At 50.6% G+C, this 10112-nt stretch overlaps 1 protein-coding gene across 3 annotated transcripts in view; it reads left to right on the top strand.

Annotated features, from left to right (window-relative positions):
- Positions 1-340: 340 nt before the first annotated feature.
- HERC3 (HECT and RLD domain containing E3 ubiquitin protein ligase 3) overlaps positions 341-10112 on the top strand; it is a 106564-nt gene continuing 96792 nt past the window's right edge. Inside the window, exons 1-3 of one of the 3 annotated variants that reach the window (XM_058667050.1) lie at positions 341-502; positions 1235-1347; positions 3505-3565. The gene's annotated coding sequence lies outside the window, so the exon portion shown is untranslated. Of the gene's footprint in view, positions 503-1204; positions 1348-3504; positions 3566-10112 lie in introns of those variants that run through there. The other 2 variants (XM_004590577.4, XM_058667051.1) reach the window with 2 other exon arrangements.

Raw genomic sequence — 10112 nt, 5'->3', positions numbered from 1 at the left:
GTTCTCTTTGGTGGTGGCTACTCTAAGTTAGGATTATGCCTGTGTGACAGACTGTATACCCGAAGCATCGGTGAATTGTGCTCCTCCTGTCCCCAGTGTCCAGTATTATTTTCTTGGTTAGCCACTCGGTAACTGAGAGCCTGCTTTTCTTAGCCTCTTCTCAGGGTGTTTGCCAATTTGCCTCACTTTGCAAGGGTTCCTGTGGCAGCCAGATTGTCCATTTTCCACCCCCTCTCCGCCCCTTGCTGGGTGGGGTAGGTGGGTAAGTCTACTATTGCTCAAAACCTTGAGGCTACCGGAGCAGGTGACTGCAGACTTGAAGAGACTCTGGCCTCAAACGGCCTTCCTGGTGCCAATGCCAGGTGGTAAAGGAACTTTCACTGCCACAGCCATTCCTTTGGGCTGAAGCCGGGCCATCCCAGTGTTCTGCGTCCCAAGGGGTGGGAGATGGGCAGTTGCCTTTTATCAGAATGTTTTCTTCCAGAGATTAGCTGTGGATCGGGTAAGGACCAGGTCCGGTCTGAAAGCCCCTGTGACCTTGACCAGGGGTCGGGTGGGGGAAAAGTGGAAGTAGGCAAAGGCAAACTTTTTTTTTTCATTAAATAATTACTGGGTTTGAGGCCAAAGGTATGTTTCCGATGATGACGATGCTTGGCTATTCCTTTCCACGCTCCCCGCAGGGTCCCCACGCCCTCTCCTTCCTTCCGCCGACCGGGCGAGCCCAGCCGAGCCACAACTCTCAGCAGGGCACTCGCCGCGCCGTGCGCCTCCAAGTCCCCCGTGCCGCTCCGCGTTCCTGCGCAGCGCTCCGGTCACTCCTCCCACGGCGCGCAAAGCCTAACGCTCTACTCACCCTTTTAGCTTTGCCCCCAGCGCCCGGGGCTGCCGGTCACCTCTGACTAAATGATTAAAGAACCAAAGCTGATCTGGTAACCGCTGGCCAGCCCGGGCTGCCTCCCCTCCAGAGACAAGCAGTCGTACTCTAGCGCGAGCGCTCTGTGCCCCGCAGTGTCAGGCGCCGCGGTCCCCCCGCTCGGCCCCGCAGGTCCTGTCACCTCGCACAGCCCGCGCCTCGCTCTCCAGCTTGGGCCTCTCCCCTCCTCCCCGCCCGCGGGCCTCCCCGTCCCGCCTCTGGCCGGCGCCGCCGCAGCCGTCATTGGTCCGAGTCTGCCCCAGAAGGACGCCCATTGGCTGCGTGGGAAGTCCTTCACGTCGCGCATTCCGCCGCCTTCAGGCTCGCGGGGAAACTTCCTTATTATTGTGACGCCGAAAACGGAGAAACCCCTGCCTGGGCCAGAGGAGCTGTGACTGGTGGAATCCCCGGGCTGCAGTCCGGCTGCTGCGGAGGTGCGTGGGGCGGAGACCGGGATGCTGAGGAGCTGGGCGCCGCCGCGGAGCTGTGGCTGCCGCGTTCCATCGCGCACGGCGAGGGGCGGCTTCGCTGCTCGCGCGGCTCGGGTGGCGGCGGCGGAGGTAGTGGCGGGGGCAGCGGTAGTGGCGGGGGCAGCTGCAGGGGACCCTCGCGAGGACCGCTGCCTCGGCGCGAGGAGGTAGGGGCGCGGGCGGCTGCGCTGCGCCGGGGCGCCCCGTGGGCCTGGCGCGCGCCTGCCCGCTGTGCGAGGGGTGGGGGGGGGGCGGTTCACCATTCTGCCAGACAGCCCCGCGCTGGGAAATGCAGAGAGCCTTAAAATAAAACTGAATACAATAAAAATGGAAGCGTCCGCTACCCTGTCCCTGTTGCCCGCAGCCACGGAGGAACAGCGACACTGAGACTCCCGGAGAGGGCTTCCCCGTCCTGTCTCCTCCCTTGCTCCTAATGAAATTCCGGGGCGCTCGGCTGGCTGCCCGGCGGGAAGGGTGTGAGAGCTGGCGAGGCCTCCTTGAGTAGAGGGACTCCCACGGCTGCCGTGAGGAGTTTGCGTCCAGGACGCACGCGGGCCACGGCGTCCGAGCTGACAGCGCCGGAGGAGCTGGAGAGGCCGCGCTCGCCGCCGCGCCTCCAGGTGGAGCGGGCTGCGAGGGGGTGTGCGGACACGTGTGTGTATGGGGTGGGGGGGGGGGGCACGTAAATGTGCGGCAGGCGCCAGGTGCGACTCGGGGAGACAGTGCAAGTGTAACCGAGTGGGCCAACCGGGCAAACCAGACGGAGCGGAGGAGCGGGTGGTGGTGACAGCGACTGCGACCGAGTGTGGATGCAGTGCGGGCGCCTGAGCTCCAGGGAATAAGTGTTTGAACTTTGGTGGCGGCTGGTGCCTGGGTACTTCGGCTTTGAAATGAACCCGGGTAGAAGGTCCCTTTCGGTTCCCTGCTGAGTCTTCTAGGATCTTGTTGGTGTGTGTCACGCACCACATGCTCTGGGAAGGGATGATTCCAGAACGCCCTTCCATTTTTGTGTGCCTTCTGGCTCTTTCCACAAATAGGAAGCTATTTCTAGAGTCTTTTGGTTGATGATTTGATAACATCCAGTGAACTGATTTTTAACTCTAGACTGGGGAAGCAGAAATCAGGAGCGGATTACCCAGCTTTCTAAACGCAGGGGCTGGGGAGAGAGAGGGTATTATGTCTTAGGCAGGTTACTGCACTCTCTCTCCTTCAGTGTTTTCCTGCGCTCTGAGGGAAGTGCAAGTGGTGCTATGTAAAGGGGAAAGCTAACATAAATGAATTATATACTTTAGAACAAAACAGATGAATTACATGTGCCACATCCTTGTCTGACCCCAGAAGACTAGGAACCTTCTGGACAAAGTGCAATGCAGGAATGAATCCAGGAGACAGGTATAGCTTCTCCTTTGGCAAGAAAAAAACAAACAACAAAAATTAAAAAAAAAAAAAACGGTCCTACTGTGGCAGTGAATGGCTGAGGGTTCAGTTTTGAAAAAACAAAACCCAAAAGTCAAACAGGATTCCATAATAGTCTGATGGTGAGGGTGAAGCGGCTGGCTATATCATTGCTTAAATTGAAGTTTCTTAAGATTGGTGTGATAATTAGAAACACCCTTAATCCACAGTGAGAGTAATGCCCCTGCTGGAAACATAGCTTTGCATCCGTTTTGTAAATGTGAGTAGTATTCTCCAAATGGAATGGTCCATGTAGCAAGGTGGTAGTTAGAGGATGATCTCCATAATAGATATGACCAAAAACTCCATGCTCTGTGTGCTCCATGGGCAAACAAGGAAAACAGACAATGTGGAATTTTCTAGCCATTGCTCTTCCTAGTACAAGCTGGAGGTTTTAAGACAACAGCACTACTCTGTCAAGACGGCAGGAGTTTTACATCATGATGTCTCTAGCTGATGTTTCGAGGTGGTGGACATCTTCAGAGCTGATTAGAGGTTATCTTACCTCATTTGGACCAAATGGGAGTCTTAGGATACACTGGGGAATAGCAGAGCTTGCATAATTGAAAGATATTCTTGTTTTTGGAAGTTTTCTTTTTTGCTTGCTGTACTCTGGCAGCACTCCGATTCTGTACTCAGGTTCATTCTTATTTCTTTCACTTGCAGAGCTGCATGGTGAGCTGGGACAGGCCTGGCTGCTCCTTCAGAGCCCTGTGTGTGATTGGTGGTAAGTGACTTCGTGTTCTCAGGATGGGCTTCTCTTCTTGTCGTTGGAGCTGATCCTGCCCGCACAGATGCCATAGGTGATTCAGGCAGTCAGGCTGGTGGCGAGGGAGAGGCCTTCTCACCTCCTCGTGCCTGCTTCTGCTGTGAGGCCTTGAGAAGCACCTGGGGACTTCAGACATCCATGGTTTTTGGGCTTCTGTTTCCACCTCTTACTTCCAGGAGCAAAGTCCCTGAAGGCCTCTGCTGCATTAAAACGCTGTTAGGAATATAAATGCCCTGCTTAGAGCTAGCCTCAAGTGGACTTTAAGGCCTCTTTAATAAGATTAGCTCTGTAATGATAGAGCTCGGCCCCATTTAGACATTTACTGAATTCAGAAAGAGTGCTTGCTGGGGGCAGAGTAAGTGAACTGTTTCATTGTAAGTCCGGGTGACCATGGAAGCCAGTCTAGTTAAGCTATTGGGCTTGTTTTGCTCATTCCCCCCACCCCCTCGCACTGGCTGACCTAGGTTTAGCCTTGCTATAGGTTGCCAGTGACATACCCTGTATGAACACACCCATTACGCACAACCTCCTCCTTAAAGTCTTAGTTGCAGAGTGGAAGAAAGGGTGTGCCTTGACTTCCTTTTGTTTGAGAGATGTATGGTGTCCTGTTTGAGAAGGTGAAGTTTAGGGTCTGGTAAGGGAGACTGAATTCCTGCCTTCACTACCTTTGTCAGTTTCCATTTAAGCTACTTATTTGCATATGTTCTGCTGGGAGACTTAACCTTGTTCTTCCTCGGGGGTTTTCAAGGTGGTTTTGTCAATTTACATTCCCCCTTTCCTGTAAGAGTGCTGGCTGTTGGGTATCTTTGATTTGACAAAGTGTAAATTAAATCACCTATGTAAAGTTTGGAGCCCAGACCAAATGTATAGTAAACTCCTGGTCCTAGCAATTGTGAATTTGTCTTTGTTGAGCTCCTGTAGGTTGAGCCCCTGCTGTGTGCTAGTTTCTAGGGATTGGGCATGTCCAGGAATGCTCAGTCTCTCATGAGCATCCACTTCTCAGTTCTAGTTTGTCTGTGATTTTGAAGCTCACCATTTCCTGACAGCAGCCCTTGTAAATGCTTTTTAATTTTTTTTTTTAAAGATTTATTTATTTTATTACAGCCAGATATACACAGAGGAGGAGAGACAGAGAGGAAGATCTTCCGTCCGATGTTTCACTCCCCAAGTGAGCCGCAACGGGCCGATGCCGGGAACCAGGAACCTCTTCCAGGTCTCCCAAGTGGATGCAGGGTCCCAATGCATTGGGCCGTCCTCGACTGCTTTCCCAGGCCACAAGCAGGGAGCTGGATGGGAAGTGGAGCTGCCGGGATTAGAACCGGCGCCCATATGGGATCCCGGGGCTTTCAAGGCGAGGACTTTAGCCGCTAGGCCACACCGCCGGGCCCAAATGCTTTTTAATTTTTTAAAATATTTATTTTTATTAGAAAGATAGGTCAGATTTATGGAGAGGAGGACAGGGAAAGATCCTCTGCTGGTTCACTCCCCAAGTGGCTGCAGTACCTGGAGCTGAGCCTACCGGAAACCAGGAGTCTCTCTGAGTCACGGCCTCGGGCCATCCTCTACTGCTTTCTCAGGCCGTAAGCAGGGAGCTGGATGGGAAGTGGAGCATACAGAACCTGAACCGACTCCCACATGGAATCCCCGGGGCATGCAAGGTGAAGATTTAGCCATTGAGTCCTCATGCTGGGCCCTAGAAAGCTTTCCATTGTGAAAGGAGATGGTACTTTATTTTAAAATAGGTTTTTTTATTTGAAATGTTACGGGGTGCGAGCGAGATCATACCAGACATGTCTAAGGTTTATTAAAGAGTCTTTACTAACTAAGCTTGGTGATAATGGAGCACACTAGAAATAGCAAAACACAAGTCCATAATGTAAAGAGTTATTCGGATATCCCACCCTGGACCCGGTGCCATTTCTTCTTCCTCACAGCTCACGAAATTCGCACCGGTCTAGCCATCCACCAATCAGATGTAACCTGGCATTCCATGTGAGAATCCCACTCCCAATCTTCCAGCTCTCTCCCCAATCCTGCCCACTCACCAATCATCCCTAGGTATTCACCTGCAGTTGCCAATCCCCCGGGGCCTGCCCTCAATCCCTCCCAATCCCCGCCCCCACAAAAAGGCCCCCAGGTGCTGCTCTCTCTCTTCTTCTGGCCTCTCTTCCCCTTCCCCCACTGATCTCCACCACCTTCCCCCACCCCCCACCCCGTTCCTGCCCCGCTGGAATAAACCTCCTAAGATACCTCATTGTGTCTGGTGTTTTCAGTTCATGGTAAATAACCAGATTGCGGGAATTAGCTGCCCGTAATATCGTAATATCCTATGAACTAGAGCTCGAACTGTTTTAAATGACACATACGGCAATCCAACCAATCATAATCCAACCAAACATAATCAAACCAAACATAACCCCAAGAGGAACAAATTGTCATTACCCTTAAGTCCATCGGTTAAGCTGAAGACCTATGTCCCAGCTTCCCCAACAATATAAGTTATCCTAAGAGACATGCAGCGAATAACCTGAACACGCTTACAAAGCTGCAGACATTCACCTTTCCCTGGCTTCTCTGCCCACATTCCGTCACTGCTGGGCCTCACCTCTCCTGGAACTCCTGATAGTACACAAACCAGAAATAACATTGCTATAGCCATTGTCCCATCTAAGCAGTACACAAGAATGGTGCTCAGGGGATTACCTGTCCTGGGTCAGCCAAGAGTTGAAGTGCCAGAGAAACAGAAACACCTGACCAGAAACAGAGCAAGCCTTTTCTTCATGAGCCTTTTAAAGGGGCTTATGAGGGGAGTCCTCTGAAAACTGTCCCCTTTGAGATGATAGGTGAGTCACAGGTGGGCAAGGGGGAATGGCTGAGGATGGAATTAACATTCCATTGCTGTTAGGACCCACCTTCAGGACAGATAATAAGGGGACACAGCCACATTTCATTTGCCCACTGTCAATGGGTGCTGGCTATCACTGGCTACATCCCATAACAGAGTTAGAGAAAAAGGGATGAGAGAGAGAGAAAAGAAAGAAAAGAGATAGAGATAGAGAGAAACAAACAAACTAACTTTCCATCTGTTGGTTTACTCCCTAAATGGCTGCAAGGGCCAGGGTTCAGCCAGGCTGTAGTCAGGAGCTGCCTCTGGGTATCCCATGCTGGTGCAGGGCTCAAGCACTTGGGCCATCTGCTGCTGCTACTTTCCCATGCTATTAGCAGGAGAGCTGGGTCCGAAATGGAACAGCCAGGACACAACAGTGTGATTGATTGATTGATTGATTTACTGCATTGGGCAGCTTTATCTAACGAGCTGAAAAGCAGAACTATTTGCAGCCTGAAATTGTAGGAATCTGGCTTTCTCAGATTGGGTTCAGTTCGCTAGGTACCTGTCAGGCCTCTGTTTTGGTTCTTGTTCACTTTGCCGAACCCATAAGACACTAAAATGCAGGAACCCGAATTCCTTCTTGGAGAAGCTCACAGTCCCGCTGGCTCTGTGCTGGAAGAGGAGATGCGCGATGTGGTGGCTCTGCCTTACTGACACTTTGCAGTTGGTATACATTGTCAAGTGTTCAGAGGCATAAGCTAATGCATGTGATACTTAGGTTAAGAAGGCAGACAATAAAAGGGTAGAAGCAGAACTTTAGCCTTTCGCTTGAAGCTGTTCCTCTTGTGTGCTTTCCAGATTGTTCTCTGGGTTCCTACTGCCTCTAATCATAACCTTGTATTTTGTGTTTATGGTCGCTTTACTTTCCTTCATCACTTTACCAAAACAAGTATATTTATTTCCATATAAAATATTTGTTCTGCTTGAGTCTGAAATTTATGAAAACAAATCAAACTCTGATTTCTGTCACTGAACATTCTGATTAAGATTAGTGCCACAATTAGAGATGGAATTTATTTTTCACTGCTGTACCGCATCTGTTTTATACATGGGCTACAGTTTATCTGTTTTTCTATTAATGAGCATTTGGGTTTTTGTATTTATTTATTTATTTATTATTCATCTGAGAGAGAGAGATTGATTCCATCCTATGCTTCACTTCTGCAAATGGTTGGCAGCAGCTGGCTAGGGGTCCAAAGCTGGGAGGCAGAAATTTAATTCAGGTCTCTGTTTTGGGTGGCAGGGACCTGATTAGGCAAGCCATCACTGTCTGTATTTATAGGAGGCTGGAGTCAGGAGCCACAGCCAGATACTCTGATGTGGGATGCAAGGATTCTAACCAATGCCTTAAGCATTAGGCCAGATACCTGCTGCTCACATGAATGTATCTGTATCTATAGCTATATCTATATGGATACATAGATATGCATAATATTATGTATATATGTATATATGTCTTGGTACATGTGTTTAAGAGTTTCTTGCTGCCTTATATAGGTAGCAATTAGCCGAATGTGTCCCCTTATTTAAAAATGTTAATCAGTTGAATCCTGTTAATGTTTTAGTCCTTCAGAGGAATTAGCCACATTTCAACTTCCAAATGTGTGGCCGGTGCCGCCTACCCTAGTGATACGTAGCATTTCCCTCTTTGCAGAAAGTTCTGATTCCAGGCTTCCTTGTCTTCGCATCAGCTGTTCTCAGCATGCTGCCTCAGCACCATCGATGCTTAGTAAGTCACCCAGCGCTGGTCCTGTGTCCTGTGCTGTGAGTGACATTCATATCTATCTTCACTTGATAATGCCAACTTGTTTTCCAGGTAGTTAGGTCAGTTTATATATCTGCCAGCTGCATATAGGGCTGTGCATCCTTGACTTGGCTGTTTGGTTCTGGTGGTCAGTCCCCGCTTGCGGTCACTTACACAGACAGCAGGGAGCTCAGCACCAGTGAGTAGAGAAGGTGCAGCTGTCAGGGGTGATCAGGACAGAGGTTGGAATATCCCATATGTTGGCTCCGTATCAGGCTAACAACCAGAGCAAGCGAAGCAGAGAGAAAGCTGTGTGGTGTGGCTTCACGTTGTCCAGGACTCCTCTCTGCTGTCGGAGCTGTGTCTGCCTGCCTGTGGTGGCAGTGTCTGCTGGTGAAGCGTGACAGTAGAATTTGTCTTTGTCATGTGATCGATCCTGGAGTTAATTCTGCATTTGAGTTTTGGTTCCTGGTTTGGCTTTTGGAGCACCTGCAATGCACTGAAGCCTGGGACTCTGCCTGTTTCTGCTCTTTGAAAAGGATCCCTTCCCCCTGCCACCCCACCTCTGCCTGCACAGGAAGTTTGTGGAAGGTGTGTTTGGTGAAAATAAATTAGCACCAGAATAAACTGATCTTTTAGACCCCATTTTTCCATGAGCTTTTTGAAGTACCTTCATATGTCATCTAGGTAATCACTTTTATTTGACAGGAAGCTTATCTTTGTTTAGAATGAAGTTTGGAGGCCCTGCCTGAGTGTTTTTGGGTTTCTGTGACTTTTAGAGGCATGGGAGCCAGTTGGGTGGCCGTGTGCCTGTGAGTTTAGGGATGGAAGGAAGTCGGTCTTGGAGCAGTCAGCTTAGTAAAAGTGGAGGAAGATTTGCCTGCCCATATCCCCCTTGGGAGTTTAAAAGGAAGAGGCAGGTCATGCTGCTTTATGAAAGTGTAAGCTGCCCGCAGGACCCAGCCGATGCTGGGGGCAGGGAGGAAGGAGGGAGGAGCACCCTTGCCTGCTGTGGGGACTCTGCTGAGGCCTCCCTGCCAAGTGCTGGGGTTGGGGTGTCAGTGGCTACAGCACCCTGCTGGGCCCTTTGCCCATGGGGCATCTCATGAGTCATCACAGCACCCTGTCACTCTTGTCCTTGTTTCAGATAGTGACCAGTGTGGAGTGGTTCATCCTCTTCCCATGTGCTGCCAGGTTTCCCAGCCAGCAGTGGTCGTCAGTTCAGGGCTGTAACTTGAGTCCTGTGAACTCCAGATTCAATGTCCCGCACCTTCTCTGGAACACAGATAAGCAGAAGGGCTGAGGGCCATGGGAGGCGGCCACGTGTGACCCTTTAGCTTGGTGACGTAAGTAAGAGGAAGGAAGCGCAGGGGTGGGACAGCTAGGGCTGAGTGCTGGGCCTGTACTCTGCAGCAGTTGTGTGTCCTGAGGGGAAATGAAAGATGTGCTTGTCAGGAAGTGAGGGAGACCATGAGTTTGAGAAAGCAGGTAGGAGGGTGCAGGAGATGAGGCCCGCAGTCTGAGGTCATTGCTGAAGCTGGACCTTTGCACCAGCAGCCACCAAACCAATGGCTGCCACTGGATTGTGCTTAAGGTGAAAGTCGTGCTCTGAGCTGGCTCCTTCCCAGTGCGCTCAACTGCTTCCCAAGAGTTGGCTCATGTGGATGCGCCTTGCTGAGGCTCTGGCCAAGCATCACGATGACCTAGATCATATTTCCAGGTAGGGCTGATAGCTCATTCGCAAGGATTCATCTTACTGTAGGCACTTCCATGATACAGCATTTTTAAAAATTTGTCTGCTTGAAGATTCTTTTACTGAAACTCAGGTGGGAAGGATTGTGGTTCTTCCTAAACAATTGTTCCTTGTCTGA

Source organism: Ochotona princeps, chromosome 7, assembly GCF_030435755.1.
Source record: "Ochotona princeps isolate mOchPri1 chromosome 7, mOchPri1.hap1, whole genome shotgun sequence".
Classification (NCBI taxonomy): domain Eukaryota; kingdom Metazoa; phylum Chordata; class Mammalia; order Lagomorpha; family Ochotonidae; genus Ochotona; species Ochotona princeps.
The sequence above is the reverse complement of the archived record's forward strand: the minus strand, read 5'-3'. Positions and strand labels throughout refer to the sequence as shown.